We start from the raw sequence: 24,140 nt of genomic DNA on the forward strand, positions 1-24,140 counted from the left end.
GCTGGAGTTGAAGGAAGGGGGCGCTTTAGGGACGTTGGGGTGGGAAAGCTGATGGCTGGACATTTGACCTGGGATTGTTGAAAATCTGTGAAAAGTGGAGCAGCCCAAAATGTTGTTTTCTTAGTTGCGAAATTGTTTTGCCAAAATGAGGGGAGGTTGTGAGCAGAAAGGAGTACGGAACCCTGCCTCTTGCCCATTGTCCCAGCCTGAGGGCTTCCCTTGGGGAGCCCACCTGGACATGGGACGAGGATCGCCGTTCTGTTTGGGACGTAATGATGTCAAGGGAGAGTCCAGGCCTTGTAAAGGTTATTCTGCTCTGCCCATGGCTCTGCAAGCTCCCTCCTCTCTCCCTGTCTACAGCGGTCCAGCCGGCTCCCCACGTACCCAGCCATGGAGACTTCCTGTAGGAGGCAGCAGGTGGAGCACTAGCCCAGGGAGGCACCAATATGCGAGGTGGGGTGCCAGCCCTCTCGGTGGATTGTCACCCGACTCTTCCCTCCTGGCTGAGTGAGCAGTGGGTTGTTACCCTCAAAGGTAGACTCCTTGGGTCCGCCCCATCCCAGAGTGTTGACTGAGTGAATCAGGAGCCCCTCTCCAGGGCCCTGTCTTCTCCCTGCTTCATTCTTGTCACTTCACTTTATACGCACACAGTGCCCTCTTCTGTGCCCAACTACAGGTAGGGACCCGATGTGCCAGGGGCGTGGTTGTCCCCCTTGTGGCCGGGAGTGGGCACTGGGGAGCCCAAGGAAGGCTTAGGGCCGATGGGGACTGCAAGTTTTGGTGGAGAGAGAGCTGGAGGTCTGGGCTTCGGTCCTGGTTGGGTCACAAACCTGTGTGGCTTTGGCCAAATGGGCTTCCCTCTGAGCCTCAACTTTCTATCAGTAAAACGATGGAGTTGAAACAACCAGTGTTTTTCAAACTGTGGGCTGCAACCCATTAGCAAATCATGGAATCAACTTGGATGGTCACCTTGAACAAAATGAAAAAGGAAGTAGAGAGAATAGAACCGAATACAATGGAAGAGAAGGGAAGGGAAGGGAAGGGAAAAGTGAAAGGAAAGACAATGCCGGAGAACAACCTGCTCAGTGAGCTGAAGTGTAGTTTCATTCATTGTGGGGGGGTTTATGTGTATGTGTCAGTGGGTGACTAGGTCATGGTGTGTATAGTTCTTGCTATAGGCTGCAATTTAAAATTTTGAAACACAGGTTAGATGAGCTATAAATATTCTTCTAAGCCTCATGGTTGATAAGTGTAGTTCACTAGCTAAGCTGATCTTGGGCAGGTTATGTAATCTCTCCATGGCTCCATTTCCTTATCTGTAAAAGGGGACTAATTCTGTACCCAGCACAACGGTTAGGAGGATTAATGAGGGAGTTCTGTAAAGTGCTCGGCCCATGAGCACACGCTCCATGCTCCGTGCCAGCTCCGTGCTGTGGCGGTACTGACACCGTGAGACAGAGGGGAGGTCTCTGGAGGGGAGGAGGGGAGAGCCATCATAGTCTGCAGTGCCTCATTCTCCAGCAGAGCTCAAGGACAGTCCCAGGGAGCTGCAGTGATGCGCAGTTGACGGGGAGTCCCCGCCCCTGAGCAGAGCCTGGCACCTGCCTGGGGGAGCACTCTGCCGTCTGCGTGGAGGCCGGGGTGGGCCCTGGGCAGGGACATCCCTGCTGCTCTGTGCCACTCCCTGGGCTGCACCGGGAGCCAGTGGGCTGCGGAAGCCTGGCAGGCATTCACTGCCCAGATCTGTGACCCGCAGCCTCGGCATCCCCATCTCGTCTGCTAATTCCAGTCCTTGTGCCTGTGGTTTCATTCGGGTCCATGTGATGTGGGCACACTGTCCTCTATGACGATAACTGCTTTTTTCCTGCCACCACCACCCTGCCCCACCTATTCTTAACAATGCAAGGCAGGTCTGTGCAGAAGTGTTAAAGATCCAAAAAAAAAAAGGAAAAGAAAAGAAATGAAAAAGTTGTAAAAGAAGCTGGTGAGGCTGGCGCTGCAGTAAATAGGACTCAGAGGGGAAAGTTCGGCCTCCTGCAAGGGCAGGGAAAGGAAAGATGACATCAGAGACGTTTATGGCGAGGGGGCAGGAGTGTGGGGCTCTGCGTGGGTGCCAGAGGATCCTTCAGTCTTGGGGAACTTTGCCTGATTCCGGCTCAGTTTGCATGAGGAGCAAGGTCATTGGTCCAAAGTCAGGGGCAGGCTTTGTGCTTCCAGAAGGCAGCTCTTCCCTCTCTCCCTTCTCCCTGCTCCGCCTCCCCGTCTCTCTCCCCTTCTCTTCCTCCCGAGGTGCAGATGGCCACATTTGCAGGTTAACTGGAACAGCTGGAGATGCATTATTAGCTTCCCGCTGCTCCTTCATATTTGCTTGGATTTTTTTTTTTAACGGCAACATAATTTACAACTAGTACACTGGTGTCAGAGCTGGCATGTTCTAAATCCGCATCAGATTTATGTAATGCCGTTGCTTATCAGTGAATGAAGTCATAATTATTGCTTTGTACCATTAAATAGCATAAATATATAAACTGTTATACAAATTGCCGCAAACGTTTCCTCTGGGGAGCTCTAGACCAAATTTTAATGTCGTGCATTTGTCTGGGATGGCAGTTTCTATGGTATATAATAATGTTGATAAATTTTACTGTAGCAAGTGACATTTTAAAGCATTAATTTTGGTGCTAAAAAAAATTCCAAAGGATGCTCAGACCGAACTGGGAGGTGCTCTGAGAACCAGCTGGGGAGGTCGGGAGAGGTGGGGTTTTTCCTTAAGAGTCCATCCGGGGACGTGTGTCACCTCCCGGGGCTCCTCTCTACGTGAGATCACCCCCCTCCTCTCTCAACTCCCGAAGGAAGGCAGCGGGTACGTTTTCCATGGCAATGATGATAATTAATTTCAAAAAATTCAAATCGATTCATTTCTCCCTTAAATTTGAAGTGTGCAAGGGAAAGTGGAAAGAGGGTCCGGAAAACACACAATTGGTGGGGAGGATCCTCGTTGTAACCTCCTTCCCAATTATGTAAATTCTGTGTGGGGTGAAAAAAATCCCCATCCTAATTAGAGATGCAACACCTGCCTCCGACGACGTTCAGATGCCAGGCATGCAGTCGCATTGCCTCCGAAAGCCATTATCGTCAAGAGCGACTTTTGAGGAAAGCCCCAGGACAGCACCTGGCATTTACCTGGGATGCTCTTTGGAGAGCTGGTGGCCGGGAGGAGCACTCACCCTCCGCCTTCAGGAGAGGGCATGGGGACTGGAGATCCTCTACCTGGGCCCACCCGCCACTCTGGGGCTGACCCAGGGGGCCAGAGAGCCTGGCACGTGCGTCGCGCTCCTCCAAACCCTGGGCCTGGGCAAGTTGGAACGTTCTCTGAGAGCCTTTGTCACCACTGTGAGTTTCCAGGTTGCGTTTTCTTTTTTCCCTTCCTGACTCCTGCCTTGAGTTCCTTGGAGTTCTCTGCTAGGCACCAGGGCTCTGCTTGTGTATGTGGCAGTCATTAGTTGTCCTTTGGTAGGCGGTAGGGTTACATGGCCTGGCCCCTTTGTCTTGGGTGGGGCCTAGTGGCTGATTCTGCCCAGAGAGCTGAGTGGAGGTGGCCGGCATCACTCCTAGGCTGGAGCCTTACCCCGCCAGGGTGAGACCCTCCAGAGTTTCCTCTTTCCCTGGGGCATGGGACTGTCATTGTCACAGATGAAGGTGCTCCCTGCCTGGAGGTGCCTGAGTGATTTCCATGAGCAGAGCCCCCTGCAATGAATATGAAGGGCAAACAAGAACTGAACCTTTGTTATTTGCAGACCTTGTGATTTGGGGATTGTTTGTTACCACATGTTTCTTATCCTGTCCTGACTGATACAGGTCTCCACTGGGTCTCCTAAACTTCATGATTTTCTTCAGGATGCTGGAAGTGCCAGAAAGTTGGTTGATTTTTTTTTTTCCTGGAAAGAACATCAAATAGATACAAATGTGTGCCCACCGTTGGCAGTAAGGAAACTGAGGCTCAGAGACCCTTAGTGGATTTCCTAAGGTCACACAGCTTATAGGCATCGGCATTCATGCCTCCCAGTCATAGACATGCTCCTTCTTCCCTCTGGCTTTGCTTTTGAAGAATGAATTCTCTAACTGGATCACAAACTTGATTTCCTTTGTGGATCAGGCAGATAAGGGTGAAGCTATGGAGTATAAAACAATAGGGATTGATGGGGACTGCAAGGACTATTCTAAAAGCATTAAAATTCAGCTTTTTGCCCTCACCCTGTCAGCTTTGGCATTTAATTCTGTGCCTCCTAATGGTATCTCCAATTTCCAATGTCACATTTCTTCAGCTGCTATTGTGTGTTCACAATGATTGTCTCTTTCTGGTGTCTTGCCCTCGAGTTTGAATCTTGAACTTTCTAATGAAATTCTCACATGCTCGTCCCTTTATACCCTCTGACTACCTGATAAAGTCTTCTACAGTTAGGGTGGGGCCTGACCCTTAGCATCCTGGTACTCTGGACCTCGAGCAACCTTGTGAGTCCTCCCTCCTCCTTTCACAAACAACTCTGAGCTCAGAGAGGGAAAGCAACTTATCCAAGGACATGCTTCTGGTGGTTTCTTTATTAAAGAGTTACTGTTTACAAGTCGATGTTGGGGGGTTGGTTTGAAACAGAATGGAGAATAGCCAGCAGGGAGGGAAGCATGATTCTCCTTAAAAAACGTTAACTTTTTTTTACTTATAAGACATTCTCTGTGCACTTACTATGTGCTGAGCAGAGTGCTTCATCATTAAAAATAATCTTAATGAGAAGACATCCTGCATTGGTGGGTTTAATAATTTAAAACTTCTTGCAGATAGTTTAGTTCTTATTCATGCTTGTATTCCCAACACCCCGCCCTATGCTTTGACCATAACAGAAATGAAGTATTGAATTAAATTGCCTTTATCCCTCCACTACCAATGGCAATACTTAATGGTCAGGATGTTAGTGCAGCCTGGGGGTTAAGAGCACACCTCTGGGGCTGGAATGCCTGGGCTCCGTCACTTACTGTTACCTCCTCGTAGAGATTTTATGTGCTTATCCCAGATGGAAAGTGTTTAGCGTCATGCCTGGCACATAGTCAGCACTTAGTAAATGTTAATAATTATTAGCCCTCCTGTCCCATCTCAGAGCTGCAGCAGCGGAGGCTCGGCGAGCCCAGTCTTGGCAGCATCTGCGCAGGTTCGCTTGGTCTGCAGGACGGCAGCTCAGCACAGGCAAATCCATTCTGCTCGTTCCCCGTGTGCCATGGAAAATCATTTTGCACCCCAAACTGCAAAATTGCCATTTAAAGCAGCCATGTCTGCTCACAGGCGGCTTTGGAGAATCGTTTCAACCTGAGCTACTGCTCCGGCTGTGCTGGCCCTTCTCACGGGGCCAGAGGCAGTGAGTGAGTGGAGAGGGGAGGCGGTCACCCTTGCTGGCACGTGGTGGGCAGAGATGGGAGTGACGCCCACGTTGTTCCCAGGCCCTGAGCTGGGTTGATCAGATGAGGTGGTCTTGAGGGGACTGGGGCCCAAACTTGCACACAGTATGCCCCAGGGTGCTGGCCGTGCCCTCGTCCAGAGGCCCCTGGTCTTCTGAATAGTTTCCTCCGTCCTGTCCAACAGCATCAGGCATATGTGTAAAGGTGTTCTGCAGAGGCCAAGGGGAAGGGTGTTTTGGCTCCTCGACCAACACCCAGAAATAGTACAGAGAGTAGAGCTGTGTTCCTGTCCTGGGTCAGCCTCTCGGGAAGCCCCATGACCTTGTGCGAGTTACTTAACTTTATTCAGTGTCAATTTCCTCATCTGTAAAATGGGAATAAAAATAACCCCAGCCTCATAGCATCACTGTGATGATCAGTGACTAATTCTATGTGAAGCTGCCTTAGTTTCAGGTTTGATACGTTATTTACACTGAATTTTTCAAAAAGTGCTTACTTCCAGGAGACAGTGAGCCTGTGAGGTCCAGGGCCCTGTCATCCTGTATCACCAGCATCTAGCCTGTAGTCTGCACTTGGATGCTCAATTTCTGCAGAATGGAAGAGAGATCTGATCTCCCAGGAATTGCTTCTGGGATGTCTGGCTCCCCCTAGACTGAGCCCAGCAAAGGCAGATGCCCTCACTCCCCGGATCATGCTGCAGGTGGCACCTGGCCCCGTGAGCATTTGTCCACTGGAGGAGCCTCCTGCAGAGCCTCTGCCCTCCCCAGGAACGCCCTCCCTGCTTCTGCATGTCAGCACGGGTTCCTCCAAGGCTTTGTCTTCCAGGGAGGAAGTCATTCACTCATTCACTCTCTCATTCAGCAGGTATCTATTCGAGCACCCACTGTGCGTCAGACGCCTGCTAAAGTGATCCTCACCTCCTGTAGAAGGAATTTCTTCCCTTGTTGCGTTGCCCCAACTCTCATCCCAAGTATTTTATCCATCCCTCTTAAGAAACTGACCTTTCCTGCCCGGTGTGATGTGCACACCTGGCTGATCTCCCTCTTTGAGGAGACCAGACATTTAAAAAAAAACTTTATCGAAGTATAATGTACATCCAGAAAAATGCACGAATTGTAAATGTACATCTTGGGGAATTTCCAGAAACTTTACACAACCAGACCAAGAAGTCGACTCTAACAGCCCTGCTGTAGCTCCTGCGTGCCCCGCCTCCAGCACTGCCTCCCCTCAAGAGCGAGCTGCTGCCCGCACCTCTGGACCTTTAGAATGCTTTGTCACTGGAGGCAATTCAAAGGCAGGATATGTGTCCCTGTGTCCCCTGGACTGCCCAGCACAATCCCTGGCATTGGTTGACGAAACAAATGGATGGATGGATGGATCAAATAGTGCAAGGATGAGAATAATGATGATACTAATATAATAACGGCTGACAGAAGTTGGATTCTCCCAGCCTGTTCTAATCAGTGCTTTACGGGGCTGCCTCGTCTGGTTCTACTGAGATTCAGAGAGGTCAGTGATTTGCCCAAGGTCGGCCAGCCTGTGAGTGGCGGTCACTATGACCCGGGTCTGTCCGGCCTGAATCTGGAGCTGGCACTCTGAACCTCGCTTCCTGCTGGTTTACAGCCCTGGGCAGTCCTTTCTCTGCTGGGCCAGCTGGACACAGACTCAGCGGGCAACCGAGCTGAGCCGTCCTTGGCGGGCGAGCTGCCGGTTCCTCGCCGCCTCTGCCCACCCGCCGGGCACCCATTCCTCCCGGGCTGCGCTGAGCCTTCTGTGTGCCTCTCCAAAGGACAGGGCATATTTCTTCCCAACCCTCTTAAGACCCAGCCCGCACTGGAGGGCTTCATCATTATGCAAATTAGCTGGATTGGATCTGCTCCCGCAGAGGACTCCGGGGGCGGCAGAAGGACAGAGCTGTCTCCAGAGCGCTGGATGGAGCCTCAGATTAGGCCAGTCGATGGGTGGGGGGACCGGGCTGGGGGGCGGGCACGGAGAACAGGCTGGTGCCAATGATTTGCTACCCTGGGGAGGCTGCCAGGAGTGGGGGGCTGGGAACACGCCGGGGGCGGGGGGAGAGCTGCCTCGGGCTGGGCCAGGCCCACCTTCCAGCATTGTTGTCGAAGATGACACTGAAGGAAGACATTCTTTTTGGATTTACTCTTTGTGAATTGAGCCCTTTTATGATTCATCAGTAAGTAAATATCAGCTGAGGGGTGATTTGTTTCTAACAAGCTTATAAAATACTGGCGTCATTTGTGGGCTTATTGGAGTGCTGATTATAAACACTCCCCCATGCCCACTCCTCTATGTCAAATTAGCATTCAAAATACAAATATTGGATCTTTGGATCACTTTCTACTGCCTCTGGAAGCTGGCGGGATGGGAAGGGGCAGCAGTGGGACCCCAGCCTGGGACGAGGAGCACTGAGAGTTCCCTTGAAGACTTGAGGGTAGAGGGGAGGGGCCCCCGCTGGGCCCTCTGGAGGGTGGGGCCACAAGGCCCTGTGAGCCCAGCTGCTCCTCCGACCCTTCTCCTGCCAAGTTTCCTCTGACCCAGCTCCTCCCGGCCCACAGAGCCTGTCATCTTCAATCTCACGGAGGATGCAGAGCTGGGCAGGCTGCATCTGGCCTGACAGGCCCTGGGAGCTGCCGCCTCCCCTGTGGGCCGGGCCCAGCCTGGACCCAGGCCGAGGCAGCCATTGCTAAGAATTTCTGAGTGTTTGTAGGGGTCGCCACACATCAGCCTCCTCAGGAAGGGTCGTGAGCCTCTGGCATCTCTCGCTCACTTGGAACCTCACCTCCTGTCTCCACACAGCTCCCAGCCTCTGGTTTTGTGGTCGTGGGGCCGATCAGGTGGACCTCCCCTTGGCCCTGAGGCCTGAGCCTGCAGTGGATCCCACCAGCTTCCCCAGCGTGGGAATGGGTGGTCGCGCACGCCTTTCCAAAGCCGCTTCACAGCCACAGGAAAGCACTGGTGCTTGTGAGAGCCCAGCTGGTTCACTCCGAGCTCTACAAAGGCCTCTGCCACTTCATCCCCATTTTACAGCTGGGGAGACTGGGTGCACAGAGGGAAATTTGCCAGGACACACAATGGCAGAACCCAGACTTGGAAAGTGGCCTGCCCATCCCACCTGACAGGTGATGGAATCAGGTCTAGGTGAGAGGGACTGATTTGCCCTCATGGAGGTGGGGACCGGGGAGCGGGGACCAGCAGACAGTGAGAAGCTGCCTGAAATGAGGCATGGGGCTGCCGCCTAGAGTCTCTGATGAGAACCCCAGAGCAGGGCCTGAGTGGGGCCAGGGAAATCCCTGGCCAATCACTTCGCCTCACAAATGGGGATACCAGGGCCAGAGAGGGGACAGTCATTGCTGCCGTTGTCCTAATCGTTACTCAGTGTATGAAAACCTTTGTGTACTTAAAAAAGCTTTTATTCTATTTATTACAAAAGCTGTCCATGCTCATTGCAGGAAAACTAGAAAATACAGGTAGCCCTCCATATCTGTGGGTTCCACATCCATGGATTCAACCAACTGAGGATGGAAAATAATTTGGAAAAAAAATTCCAGAAAGCTCCAAAAAGCAAAACTTGAATGTGTTGGGCCCCAGCAACTATTTACATAGTGTCTACATTGTACGTACAACTATTCACAGAGCATTTACATTACATTTACATTATACATCCTTGATCTGGAGACAACTCACAGTTTACAGGAGGATGGACACTGGTGATACGCAAATCCTAGGCAATTTTTTATAAGGGACTTGAGCATCTGAGGATTTCGGTATCCGTGGGGGTCCTGGAACCAATACCCTGGGGGTTCTGAGGGACGTCTGTACAGCCAGGCCAGGATAAGGAAACTATATCCTGCCATCCAGAGATGACCCTCCATCGCCTTTGTGTGTCCTTTCAGCAGTTTTTTCAATAAGCACAACTAATATAGTTACACCCCCTCCTCTTCTTCCCAAAACAAGACTGTGTTGAGTACCTGCTTTTCTTTATTTCCACTTAAATGCATGTGAGGTGGGAGACTGGAAGAACAAAGCTATACGCTGTCCTCTCAGAGGAGGTTCTCTGGTCCACGGGCCTGTGGACAGGGATGCATTTTGTTTGTCTCTAGAGAATCCCCTCCCACCGAGCACTGGCTACTCCCAGGCTGTGGCGGGGGGGGGTGGTAACGGGTGTGAGTGTGCTGAGGGGGAGGGGGAGTTCTCGGGGGCAGAGGGTGGGGTCCCGTACAGGCTGGAGACAAGGGGCGGATGGCAGGACACCCTCCTGTCTGGGTGGGAGCCTGAGCTGTGCTCTGAGGACAGCTCGCTGTTGGCAGGGAGGCACAGAGGGCATTCCGCGGGAGGGCCTGGCCCATGGAGGTGAGCTCTGTTGTGATCTGGGCGAAAGGCCACCTGGACCCCCATTTTCACACTGGACGCCCGTCCCACCAACACACACACACACAGCCCTCTGCAGGCGTATGGGATTCCTGCTTTTGTCTGCTCAGGACTAGGAGAAGGGAGCCATCCAGATGGAGGCTAGGATGGGGCAGGCACCGTCCTGCCTGGGGGAGTCTTGTTGGAGACACACTTTTGATTTTGGAATCAGAATTCAAGATACTTCCCTAGAATCTGGCTTCTGGTTTCTGAATTGTCATTAAGGTTGGGCCCCAGTGCCTTTGGGATGGAATAAAGCATGTGGCAAAGGCAGAGATAGCGGCTTTGGATTTCTTCCCTCCCCGCGGTCCCACCCCAGATCTGAGGTTGAAATTATGGGTGGGGTTGGGCCTTTGCTGTAATGGGAGGTCTGTATTGAGAACTCCTTTAATCTGTAGGAACTGGTTCTAGAGGAGTGTGTGTGTGTCCATCTCCTGGTCATGTCCAGTGAGGACAGAGGTGCCCTCTAACTAGACCAAGCCTTTCAACAGCAGGGGGTCCCTGTGTCCTCACACCGAGCCTCTGTGGAGTGGCTCCTGCGTCCTGGGCCCTGGGTCAGCAAGGCTGTGATGTGACAAGTGAGGAAGACCGAGGGCTCTCGTGTAGGCCTGGCTGGGCTGCTGGGCACCCGACTCCTGCCAGCTCCTCCCTCTACAGAGACTGCCAACCTTCTGTCTCCCCTAGAGCTCTGCTCCCCCTACCCCAGGGGTCCTAAAGGGCCTGATTTGGGACATTTTCAGGCTTTCTGGGTGACTGGATCATCACACATGGCATGTCCCTTCATCTGACCTCCCAAAGTCCTCACTCCAAAGCAGCTTGGGGTCACAGTGTCTCAATGTCCTGGTGCCCCAGGGCCTCACCCAGCACCTGACACAGTCAGCAGTAGTGGTGGTGGTGATAATGACGACACTGGTGCTTCGAGGCCTGTCCTCCCTGACAACAGCCCAGTGAGGTCTGTACTCTGATGGTCCTCATTTCACGTTTGGGGCCCAGGGAGGTTCAGTCACTCATCCAAGACTCCACAGCTAGTAGGAGGCAGGAGGGGCATTTGAACCGTGACTCTGAGGCTACACTTCTCTCCGTGTGCTGTGCTGGCTGAGTGCAGCCAGTGAGCAAGCAGGGGGCTGTGTCCAGCCCCAAGAACAGCATCTGTCTTGGAGCAGACCAGGACCTGCTCCATCACCATCCGGCGTGCTAGGGGAACTCACTCCTAAGCATGTGGAGGGTATCTGTGGACCCAGAGCCCTATGTCCGGCACAGCATTGAGCATGGAACCCCCGCCTGACTAGTCCAGGGAGGTGTCCACAGCCATGGAGGAGGGGGGTATGAATCTATTAACCAACCAAAGTATTAGCATGAATTGGACACCTCATGTTTGGCTCCATTAGAAACACCAGACAAGTAAAAAGAATGGCTGGTTTTGTCCTCAGAGAATTTACTAGCCAGGACTGTTTGGGTTGCAAGTGACAGTAAGTCAAGTTAGCTTAAGCAAAGAGAAGAATTTTGGGGAAGACCCCTTTTTATTTCACATAACTGTGGATGGCTTTGGATGCAACTGGAACCAGAGACTGGAATGCCTGTGTAGGACTTTCTCTTGGAAAATCGTGGTTGGAAGGACAGAGGCACAGCACCCAGAACTGTTTGAATAAAGGTGCAGAGTCAGGCATAAGCAGGGCCCTGAGGTGTTGTTGAAAGTAGAGGAGCTGGTTAGTTGGAGCCTGGGCTGTCCAGCTCTGTACTGGGAGAATGGGAGCCACACAGGCTCTGGAAGAAGAGTGAAATGATGGCCATCGAGCCTGGGGAGGATTATCCAGTCGGTGTGTGCTGGGTGGACTGAGGTGGGAGAGACCCGAGCAGGCGTGGTGAGGCGGGACTAGGAGGATGGAGAGCAGAGGGTGAATTGCCCGGCGTTGATATGCTGTTTCATGAAGCAGGAAACGTCTTTTCCAAAAAGCAGGAAGGCTAGATGCCAGCCGGAGCAGTATGGAGGGCTGTCCTCCTGCCACGGTGCGTGGGTCTCAAGCTGCCTGCATCTCATCACCGCTAATGGCAGCTGTTCCGCTTGCTGGGCCAGCGAGGAGAGTGGAGGGCTGCGTGGGGGCAGCCTCCACCCCCGCTCCCCAACCTCTCAGCAGTTAGCCCGCTTCCCTCCTTCTGTACAGGCTGCCATCCCCTGCCCTTCTGGGGCTGGAGGCTGGCAGGGGCTGTCAGTTACCTGCCTCTCAGGCTGGGAATGGTGGGTGGGATGGGAGCCGATCCCAGGCTTCAAGGGCCTGCTGAGTGGGTGGTGGACAGAGCTGGCTGTGGGCAGAGGCAGACTGGTTGGGCCTAAGCTGCCTAGAGACGGTGGACCCCCACCTGGTCTCTGGGTGCTGGCCCCAAACCATCCCAGATAACCATCTGGGAGAGCTCAGTTCTGGGATCCAACAAACACATGTTAATGTCAGAGGTGAACGTGGGAAATCCAAGAGGCCTCATTGAGTCTCCATTTGGGTCTGTTGGAGAAAGAAAGGCGGGGCCACTGTGCCTGCCCTCAAGAAGGTGCTGTTTTGGTGGCGGTGGCTGGGAAGCCGGAGAGGGAGGAGAGTGGACAGAGGAAAGTTCCACCTAGAAAATGCCATAGAGGGCGGGGCTGCGACTCCGGGCTTTGCCATCCCCTGGGGCTCTTCAGCCGCCAGAAGCAGAGCTGCTCCCCCAGTGCAGCTCAACGCTGGTATTATGATGAGGATCACGTGACGACAACATGAAGGCTGCAGCATTTATTTGAATGTATTCATTTATTCCTTGTGGCCTTTGAACATCCAATTGTAGCTTCAGTTTTCATTTTACTGGGGTCACAGAAAAACCTGGTTCTTTGACATGCAGAAGCAGAATGAAGAAGCCACACAGCACGGTTAAGCATTACAAGGGGAGCGGTTGCTTCCTTTGCAAGCAGCGGGGCTGAGCAGTGTAAAGGTGGGAAATCCCTGCGTCCCTCGTTCCTTCTCTTGGCCTTGACCGCCCACAGGTATCCTCCGCCTGCTGACATTCTGCTGCCTCTTGGGGAGACGCAGGGAGTGGGGGACGCGGGTTGCTCAGCGGTGGTGCCAGGTGGGCTCTAGACGAGCCAGTGATCCCTCTTTAGTGACCCATCTCACAACCTATTGATCCAAAGTCACCCAGTTGTCTGGACTGTGCCCTTCAGAGAAACTTCATTACTCTCGAATGCTCCTGCGTTCTTATCTGCCGCGGGGAAAGTGACCACATGATTATCAGGGTAGAGGTTTAAGCTGAAGGTCAAAAAAGTTCACATCTGAGCATTTCCCATGCAGGGCAATTGTAACAGGCAAAATGGACGAGGCACTCTTTACAACATTTGGAAACACACATATCACGATTCAATAAATATTGATCAAGTGCATGCTATGTTATACACATGGTTGAAGGTTCTGGGATTACAATGTTGAGAAAGACAGGGAGAGCCCTTGCCCTCACCTTGCTAGCAATCTGCACAGCGCTGGCCAATAGAACTTTCTGCCAGGATGGAAATGTTCTGTGCTGTCCAAATCGGTAGCCACTAACCACATTGCTGTTGAACACTTGAACTGTGGAACTGAATTTTTCATTTTATTTACCTTTAATTAATTTTGATTCAAATAGCTACTTGTGGCTACTGACGACCGTATTAAACAGTGTACATCGAGCAGATACATCCTTTTTACAACTTTGCAATAGATATCAGTCACTATTTTCTAGTCTTGTGACTTGTTTCCCCCCAGAATGTCGCTGAGGACCGGGAGTATCTGGCTAACATGGTCAGAGGGGAGGAAGTGGTGAATTGCAGTTTCCAGACTGAGCACCAGATCTTCTTGCTCCAAGTATCAGGAGCTGCAGGGACAACTCTAAGTTTACCTGGTGGAAAACTTTTAAAAAATGGTGCTACCTGCCTTCTGCACGGGTGCACTGGGTTTGCGTGCTTGTGGGTAGCTGTCTGATTTTTGATGCATTACTGTTGCTCACTTAAAAAAAAATGATCTTGGTAGGGGAAGGAAATGGCAGCAGCCACACCCAGAAAACCCTTGGAGTGGAAGCCGGGGTAATTCATGTGTCCCTGACAGGGTCGGTGACAATAGGGTTTTGCAGCCTGCCTGTCACGTTAATTGTATGCTATTAGAGGCCGTTAATCTGAGGATTATTAACATGATGGATTTTTAAGCAGTTGCCTTGTTGTGGAAAACTTGAATCTGAAGATCAGAGCTATATATCGGCAGGTGTTTGGTGTGTTAAGGAAGAAAAAGCTATTTGTTTTCACCCAGTGGGTCCCAAGGGGACGTAACAGAATCTTCACCTTCTGAGGGTGTTGGTCTTTTGCAGGTGTGTGTTGGGGGGGTACGGGAGGAGGGCAATGGAACATCTTCATCAGTAGGATGTCCCAAGCCCCCAAAGTCCCAAGTTCTAGAAGTTTGGACTCTTTAGATCTCCAAGTGTTCTCTCTCCTTTGAGTTCTCGTTGAAGGCCCACTGCTCTGTCTGCGGTCGATTTGATCATTCTCTCATTCATTTGCTATCTTCCCTTAAAGTAGCCGAGACAGGCACCTCCCATGTGTTGGTGACCTGTCCAGGGCCTAGTTGGTGCCTTTTCTTTTGTCCAAGACGACCAGTCACCATGTCCTGAAGGTTACAAGCTGCTCAGACTGCTGAGAGGCCGTGTCTCTGTCAGCTGCCGGCTGAAGTTCGCCAGCAAGGGCCCTCTGCAAAGATGGTGTGTTTTCTCACTAACCATCTGGGGCTGGTGTCCCTGGCAGCGTGGAAGCAGATCGTACAGCCGGAAGGAGCTCCCCTCCACCGAAGACCGCATCCAGCTGGGCCAGCCTCAGTTTGAGATTCTTAGAGCACTGGGGCCCGTAGGGCGGGAGCGCTCTGCATGGGTCCAACTATGAGAAAGGGCTGGCCTTCCTAGGGGGTGATGTGCATGAACCTGAGTCATATCCTCATCTCTGGCCCTGCTTTGACTTCCATAGAAATCCCACTGAGTTTTAAGAGAAAGGAACTAAGAAAGGAACCAGGAAGAAATAGGACGCTCCAGTCGCAGGAGCATCTGAGGGGTGATGGGGTGAACTCCTGTGGCCAGAAACGGGGCTGCAGCGAGCCATAGCTGAGCAGAAGGGTGTGAAATCTGGGCACAACTTCTGCTGTCGCTAGTATGGAGGCTGGTGTGGAGGTGGAAGAGGAGGGAGACAGGGAAGCTGAGACAGAGGCATCTTGCAGGTGGATGTAAGATTGATTGTGTGCCTGCCATGTGCGGGTGCTGTTTAAGGACTCTTTAAGCGTTTCCTGGAGGTGGGTTCCACTGCCTTGGTGACCCCCTCAGAGGACTTGTGTTACAGAAGAGACAGCCTGGAGGGAAGGTGCCAAGCCCAGAGTCCCCCTCGGCATCTCCGATGGAGCCAGGAATATCCTCCAAACTGCCTAGTTCTCAGCCACGATTTTTTCCCCCACTCTGCAAGAAGCTCATCTTGATGGCACAAGGGTGAGTGAGGGGCAGGCCGTCGAACTGTCCTGTTTGCTATGATGGGAAGTCTCGAGGGGATTTTACCCTGAATCATGCTCAGGCTTAACTGACCCCCAGCTAAGATCCATCTGATGTGGCTCTTGGGAGCAGTCGGTCAATGGAACCATCTGGAGTCTTCTGATTTGGGTTTCGGAGGAGGAGACAGTGAGCGAGTACTTGTAACTTAGGACAGCAGAGTCCTGGAGACCAGCCTTGTCCAGATGGCCGTATCAACACAGGCACCCCAGGGTGAGTCCACGGGTGGCTGAGCCGGCCAAGCCTTCCGGGGTGTGGGACCAGGAGGGAGGGCCTGCAGTTGCCCCCTTCAGCTTGTTTTCCCAGAACCCCACATCAGCACCTCCCCCAGGTGCAGAGAGTGGTGCACATCTCGCTGGCATCCCTGTCCAGCCTCGTGGCTGGGAACAGGCTTCTGGCAGAAAGGAGCCTCTTCCGACCCTGGAATAAAGCCAGGCAGCCTAGTGATCTAGCCAGGCTGAAACGACATGCCTGAGTAGCAGACGAGAGGACACTGCAGAGCCCAACTCCTCTGGTGGACTTCTACCGGGTGGCAAGAGAGTCCAGTGCTTCCGGCGAGAGTGACGGGAGGGGCTTGGGGGAGGGTAACCCTTTCCGCCCTTGCACAGGGCTACCTTCTGCTGAGATGGGGGATTCAGCCTCCCCTTTCCCGCCATCCGGCAGCCTCTGTTCGGACATGCCACGTTGGTTTATTGTGGTGTCGGCTTCCTTGTTGAAGGGGAATGTTGGTAGGTACCTGGGTAAATAAGTATAAATAGTTTTCTTTCTGATATGTGACCGGATTATTTTCCAGTTGATTTCAAGCCTTGGCCCCAAGTGGCCCACAGATCAAAAAAAGATAAGGGTCAGTTACAAGGTTGAGCTCATTCTCCGTTGCCGTGGCAACTGACCTCAGGCAACCCTCGGAGGACTACACCCAGCTCCCCAGGTGATGTTTTTACTGTCCACGCCATCAATCCCAAGCCTTTCAAAACTCAGACTGCCTAATTGTCAGGGCTCTGTTTTGAAGAGGCTCCGGGTCCCCTGTGGGGCCCTGGTTCAGGCTGCCAGAGCTCATTTATAAGCCTTTCTGAAACACAGGGGACCGTGAGGTGGGTCCCTCCTGGCCAGAGAGGCCTGGGAAGGTGCCCCCACGGGGAGGAGGAAGGGCACAGCCCATCCTCCAGGATTAATTAGGAAAATGGGAGCCTAAAATGGGGGCAGCCATGGTGGGGAGTGCCTTCAAGCGATGGCTAGGTGTTCTTGAGTGATGGGAGGCACCGGGCAGCCCGGGGCACCCTGGCACTGGGGGGCTGGGGCAGTGGAGATGCCGAGGTGGCTTGGGGGAGTGTCAGCCACCCACCCCCAGAGTCTCCAGCAGCCCCACCAAAGTCACCCACATGATGTCCATCCCAGTCGTGATACCAGGAAAGTGTTTCCCATTGTTGAGGATTTCTCAGTCTTCTATAAAATGTGAACAAAAATCGACCATAGAAAACTTTCTTCCTCTTTAAAGATCTGAAACATACAATCTTGGTGAAGGCAGTACGAACCTACAGCTTCCTGACACCAGGATTCCGACAAGATTGGCATCCCCAGAAGCTCTTTTATAGAGCTCAATGCTCCCCATTGAAAGCACACCCAGATCACTGGGGGCACCTTTAAAATGCAGGTAATCATTCTGCAGGTCTGGGGTGGGACCCGAGTCTGCATTTCTAACCCGCTCCCAGTTGAGGCCAGGGCTGCTGGTCTGGGGCCACACCTTGCCCAGCAGGGACATAGATCATCATCGAGGGAAGATGGGGCCTAGGATTCTGGGGGTCCTGGGATCATCCCTTGTCCCTGCTTACAAGCACCGCGATTCCTGCCTGGCCTCTGGGGAAGGAGTCTTCCTCAGACCCCGTTTCCTCCTTTGCCCCATGGTCCACCCCAGCCCAAACATCATCCCCCGCTTCCCCCTCTGCTTGCCTTGGTTCATTTCCTGTGGTATTTAATGACAAATCAATAGCTTGACAGCCTGATCTGGCTGCCCAAATATTATTAGCGGCCCTCTCCTCTTCTGCCAAAAGGTCTTTGTTCCTTACAGAGAACGAAGGACAGAGCCCCCTATAGGCCCATGTTTCTAGTTCCTGTTTGGCATCTGTTGCTGTTGCTTATTTCCTGGGGGTGGCATCAGAGGGGTCCTCTCCTGGGGTCCTCCTCTGGCCTCCTCTTTTGCCTGGGTGAAAGCAGGGCCCTCTGCTCCTCCTCTTCCTTCTCTCCATGTGCCCTGTGTGTGTCTGAGCCTGGCCCCTGGCCCTCAGGAGTCTTTACACGAGGTGATCTTTGGGCTCAGCCCCCTCGTGCTGTGGAATTGAAGTCTGGTGAACTTCATTACCCGAGCTGGTCACAGGATTTCAGCGTGGCCAGGCAGCCTGTGCGCCCCACTGCACGCCTTCCCCCAGCAGAAACGCTGTCGCAGGGACAACACTACAGCCTGGGGCCAGCCCCTGCTGTCCCTGTGGGCCCTGTCTCCTCCCACCCCCTAACGAAAGCCCCCAGCCCTCATGTCACCTGGGGCTTGCAGCAGCAATGGGGTCCGCCCAGGGCAAACATGGAAACATGGAAGGAAGATGGGAGTCTGTCTGCCCTCCTTCTTACCCGAAGTTTTTGGATGATCAAGGAGAAGAGGATGGCTTGCTGGGTCCCAGGTCTCAAGTTTTTGACATTTTTTGTATTTTATAAAGCCAGAGGGGGCTGCCTGTGGTGAATAGCATGCACCCCCGCACCCCACTCTACCACATCCCTGGTGGGGACCCTGCCCACAAAGCTTCCTTTCCTCTTCCATTATTGAGGGACACCCTCTGTGCCTGCACTCCTGGACCAGGTCACCTTGTGAGGATTCAGATATCAGGTTCCTGAAGGCAAGAACGGGTCTGACAAGCCATCAGTCCTGTGAGTTTGGAGGGGACCACTGGTGTCTGGTCACTGGCATTACCAGCATCCCCACCCCATTCCATTCCATGTTCCAAATATTGTACTAAGTGCTTTACACAGATCATTTGTTCTCTGTTTCTTGAGCACCTACTATGTGCAGGTAACCCTCATGGAGCTTACATTATTCTTTCTGTGTGTGTGTTGAGTGTATGTGTGAAAACGAAAGTCAGCGTGTTAAATAATCAACTCTATACTATGCCAGATGTTGGTAAACACTGTCAAGGAAATTCCAGGTGGGTATGTGCTAGAAAGGGTGGGGGTGTGCTGTTTTAGCCGGGGGTGTCTGGGAAGGCCTCTTGGAGGAGGCATCCTTGAACAGACCCCTGAGCAAAGTGAGGGCAGGGGGAGGAGAAGGTAGTCTGAGAGAAGAGTGTTTCAGACAGGGCGGACGTCCTGTGCCAGAAGAAGCCTGCTTGGCCGCCTTCCAAAAACCCTGTGATGAGTCTTCCCATTTTCTAGCAGAAGCAGCTGAAGCTCAGAGAGGTTGAAGAACTTAGCCAAGCACACACAGTGAGTGACAGAAGGGGATTCAAACCCAAGTGCTTCTGGTTCTAACTTTTGTGTCTTTAACTGCTGCTTCCTGAATGGGGGTGGCTAATTATGTCCCCTGTCGACACAGGCAACAGTCACTGGTTCCCTCCTAGAGAGGTATGTGCAGGAATGACATAGCCCCCGTGTGGGATCCCTGTGTAGAGAAGGGCCCGGCAGGGCCCACAGCGATGGCAGGAGCAGGTCATGCTCAGTGCATTAGAGCCCAAGAACAATGCCCTGTCCCCTTCCCGCCGCAGCCTGCCACCCCTCCCTCCCAGGCAGCAAATTACGGCCTCCGAGTGTGTGCCCAGGCCTGCCTTTGACATCAGTGGGGCCCACCTGAGCTTCACCTTCAGGATTCTGATAATCAGCTCTCTCTCCTCCTGGCTTCCCCCAAGACCTGTATGGAAATAAGTATGTGTCTGCCAGGGATCAAATGCTTTTGGAGACAAAAGTCGGTACCGAGGACATTACAGGGAGCTATCATCTCGGCACGATGCTCTTCCACAAAGCCCTCTGCTCCTCTTTTGGGCTGACACAGTTTCAGCCTGAAAGGTTCCAGCAGGCTGACTTGGTTTTAAGCAAAAGCACATCCTATTATTTTTTTGAGAAATGAAGTGTAAAATTAACACTTATTATTCCTGAGCAGAGGAAAAAAAATAAAAGAGCGAGAGGGACTCTGGGATTTTCGTGCTTGCTGGGTTGTGTGTTTGGCAGTTTGGGTTTTTATTTATTTTTATATTTAAAAAAAATCATAATAAATCAATAGATTCCCCGTGCCAGCCCCCGACGTAGGGGGACTCGGAGGCAGATCTGGCGCAGTAAGCAGGTGAAATCTGCATTTCACTTTACAAATGAGCAGGGCTGCAGAATTCACTTGAGTTGCGTGGGTTTCTCTTATGGATGCCTGTCATGTGCTATGAGAAAAAAAAAAAAAAGAATAAAAAGGAGAGGAAACAACCGTGTGTCCTCACTCACAAAGTCCTCCAGCCCCGCGCCGGGGCGGAGGGGCCCGCGCGCTCCCAGACAGCTTTGTCATTCTGCTCCGAGGTGTCGCCGAGCCTGTGTGATCTTACATAATTCAGGAAAGTTATTCTCCGAGGGTGCTGCTATCTGCGGACTCTGCAGCTTGGGACGGAATGAGAGGCTGTCGGCGCCGGCGGGGTGCGAGCGATGGTGGCGGCGAGTGCTCTCTGTGACCACGGGCTCGCTGGTATTGGGTCACAGGCACGCAAAGGAGTGCTTGCACATGAACTGGGGCAGCCCCTCCCTGGCCCTCCCCACCGCTTTCTTGGATGGTTTTATAGACAGAGGTACACATCATGGACACCCCAGGGAGCACCTCCAACCCCCTCTAGTGGGGAGAGGGCCTCATCCCTCCTCCGGGAGAAGATTTGCTAGTCAGGAGGTCTGGCCTGGAGTGGGAGAGATGCCCAGGTCTGGGGAAAGCCCTCAGGCTTTCTTATTTTTCACCCACTTTTACTTTTGTCTTGTTTTATTTTCCCTCACTTGTCTCCCAGGTGGGACTCTTTTAACACTTTGGAGGCAGGGGGAGCGAGGGAAGGGACCAGTTCACGTAGCTGTCTATCTCTTGATCTCGTTATCCTGGAAGCTCACGTCGACACCCGTGTGGGGCTGTGATTTGCTTAAATGGCAGCTGTTTAGGCCCGGGAACCGGCTTGCAGCTCCAGGGCTGCCTGACTGTGCACATATTTATGAACGTGGGTGCAGGATGTAGCTGCGTCAGTGAATCAGGGGGGACCGGCTGATGAATTGCTCAGCGCGCAGAGAACGGAAAGTGACTGTCAGACCTGATTTCTCTGATTTATAAGTTGCAGGAGCCTTCTTTGTCCTCTCAGTGTTTGTGTATCAGATGGGCACGTCTCCATTCACAGCCAAGTGGATAAAGGCCCCCGCTCGGCAGAGAGCAGTAAATCCTCCTTTGCCATCTCCTCCCAGGGAACCTGCCTGCTCTGGCCGGGCTAGGGGAGAGAGCCCAGCCAGGGCATCTTTCCTCTGTATTTCCTGAGCCCCTCCTGTGGGGCCAGGTGGAGCCTGATACTTTGGGGACCACAGGAGAAGACGTTATCTGCACCCTTAGCCTAGTTGCCAGGTTCAGGAAGACTCAGAGGATATGGTTAGATGAGCCCAGAGTCACGGCCCAGCCAGGGCAGCCGTGCGGGCTGGCATAGTCAGGGAGGCTACCTGGAGGTGGTGTGCAGGTGGGATCCAGACGGATAGGGAGGGCTTTGTAGCCTATTCAGAGTACCACCCCCAGCTGGCTGTGTGACCTTAGCAAGTGGTCTAATTCTCTGAACCCATTTTTTCTTTCCTAAAGATGTGGTTTTCCCAGCAAGCAGGGTTAATGCCGAGATTCAATTTGTTATGAACTTGACTATAATAGAAACCTCTGTAGTCCTCATTTTCACATGCCCTCTGCCTCATTGATGTACAGGAGATGTCCACATTCTAACAGGGAGGCCTTATATAAGGGTGGTACCGCTCTCGTTCATTCATTCATTCACTCACCCATCCCTTACTCGGTGCCAGGCACTGAGAAGCATTGTTTGCGCAGGGACGGGGGCAGGGGGTGTGTTCAGGGGGCTTCTGAGGCAGTCCCACACACTGGAGGCCATCTCTAATTATGATGAGCACCTCCCCGAGGGAAGTGGAGGACATGCGTGGGGCCTGTGCGGCGAGCGTGCTGAGCCTGCCCTGTGTCCCCAAACTTGTCAATGAATTCCTTTTCCGCCGGTATAAATGGAAGCTCTGCTCGAGTCTCTGTCGGGTGCGTGTGGCCTAGTTGTCGGGGCTCCAGGGGCATGACAAGCACCCGGTAGATTCCAGCCAGTGGGCTATGTGGGGCAGGCCCACCTGCACACTCACGTGTGCGCCTCTGCAGTGGGCTGCCTCGGGGGGGTGGGGGTGGCTGGGCCAAGGGGGATGCCGGCTGTCCCTGCCAGCCCCTGCCAGGGCCTGGGGACCCAGGGACTCGCCAGGAGCCTCAGCCCATCTGTGTTCGTGTTTTGCCACTGGCAGAGCCCCTCTGCTACCTAATTTTTGCCTTTGAGGGCAAATCAGAGCACCTGGCACCTTTGGTGAGGCTGGTTCCCTGGGGGAGCCGGAGGGGGAGCCTGTGTCCTTGGCTGTCCCAGATAATACTCTCACCGATACCGGCATGCTTGGCAACAAACACTTACGGAGTGCTTGCTATGTGCCAGGGGCTGGTCAAAAATCCCTTTTTATGTATTAAATGAGTATTAACTCATTGAATTCTCACATTAACTACAAGAGGAAGGCTATTTTGGTGGGGGGGGTGGAGGGAGTTGATCTTTTTTTAAAAGGCTTTTTTAAAGAGCAGTTTTAGGTTTACGATAAAGTAGTGGAAGATACAGATTTTCCTTATATCCCCTGCCCCACACATGCCCCTTCCTCCCCATTATCAACATCACTCACCAGAATGGTACTTTTTTTTTTTTTCCAAAGATGAACCTAAAAAAGCATCATAATCACTCAAAGTCCATAATTTTCCTTAAGGTTGGCTCTTGGTGTCGTACATGCTGTAGGTTTGGACAAATGTGTAATGACATGTACCCATCCTTGAAATATCATACAGAGTATTGGCACTGCCCTAAAAGTCCTCTGTGCTCTGCCTATTCATTGCCTGCCCCCTCCCTCCCACCCCCTGTAACTACTGATCTTTTTATTATCTACATAGTTTTTCCAGACTAGTTGGAATCTTACACTCTGTAGCATTTTCAGATTGACTTCTTTCACTTAGTAATATGCATTTAAGGTTCCTCCATATCTTTCCATGGCTTGTTAGCTCATTTCTTTTTGGCGCTGAATAATATTCATGGTCTGGATGTATCACAGTTTATGTAACCACTCACCTACTGAAAGATGTCTTGGTTGCTTCCAAGGTTTGGCAATCTTTAATAAAGCTAATATAAACATCCATGTACAAGTTTCTGTGTGCACATAAGTTTTCAACTCCTTTGGGTAAATAACAAGTAGTGAGATTACTAGATCATAGTGTAAAAGTATGTTTAGTTTTGTAAGAAGCTGCCAAACTGTCTTCCAAAGTGGTGGTACCATTTTGCATTCTCACCAGCAGTGAGTGAGAGTTCCCATTGCTCCACATCCTCTCCAGCATTTGGTGTTGTCAGTGTTCTGGAGTTTGGCCCTTCTCCTGGGTGTGTAGTGGTAAGGAAAGCTGTTATTGAGTATTTTAGAAAAGAGGAAACTGAGACACAGGTTACAAAACTTGCCCAAGATCCTGCAGGGAGTGGCAGAGCCAGATTCCAACTCTGGATGATGTGACACTCAAGCTGGGGCAATTCCCTGTCACCTCCTACTGACCTGTGGGCCACACCGGTCACATGTATGACCCCTTTCATCCTCTCACAGCCCTGTGAGGCAGGGACTCAGGTGGCCCTCAGTTACTGAGAACAAACTGATGCCCAGGCCACATGGCTTGAGACATGGATCCAGGAGCCAGGATCTGAACTCTGCCCTGCTGATTCCGGGCAGGGGCGCCAGACCTTGACTCTGCAGGTGCTCGGGGCAAGCTCCCTTCCTGGGGCCCCTTTGAGTGAAGGTTTGGGGTCATAGTAGCTCCCTGGTGGGGAGATGGAGCCGTGTTCTGATCTGGAAGCAGCACAGGGTGTCTGCCCATTGTCCGTGAGCGCCGGGTAAGCCGTCTGTTTCAAAATTTTAAAAAGAAGACTTTATGATTTTTTGCCGTATCTTCCAGTGGCTGCCTATCTCTCTTAGACTAAAATCCGCAAGCCCTCCAGTGGCAAGGCTCTTTGTGATGTGCATCCCAGTGTCCCCACTGTCCCACACTGTCCCAGGCCCCTGAGCGTGCGGTATTGCACACCCCCCAAACCACTACCATCTAGCTGGCCCTGCACATGTCCACTTCAGGGCTTTGCCTTCCATTCTCACCTCCAGAGCTCCCCGTGTTCCCTTGTCACCTCCTGACACAGAGTTCTGCGTTGATCATCTTTATTATCTGTCTCTTCCACCACTAGGATGTGGGCAAGTACATTTTCTGCTTAACTCCCTGCAGAATCCCAGCTCAAAGTGCCTGGCACACAGTACATGCTCAATAAAATAGTCTATTGGATTTTTAAAAAATTCTGGTTGGACTCCCTTCTCCGTGACAACCCCATCCTGGGCCCCTCTCCACTGTGACATGGTCTAGAGTCGAGCTG

At 52.3% G+C, this 24,140-nt stretch overlaps 1 protein-coding gene across 7 annotated transcripts in view; it reads left to right on the forward strand.

The window, feature by feature from the left end:
- Positions 1 to 24,140, forward strand: part of ZNF423 (zinc finger protein 423) — a 313,363-nt gene that overhangs the window by 259,224 nt on the left and 29,999 nt on the right. The gene's annotated exons all lie outside the window — the stretch shown is intronic.

Source organism: Camelus bactrianus, chromosome 9 (genome assembly GCF_048773025.1).
Source record: "Camelus bactrianus isolate YW-2024 breed Bactrian camel chromosome 9, ASM4877302v1, whole genome shotgun sequence".
In the NCBI taxonomy this organism is placed as follows: Eukaryota; Metazoa; Chordata; class Mammalia; order Artiodactyla; family Camelidae; genus Camelus; species Camelus bactrianus.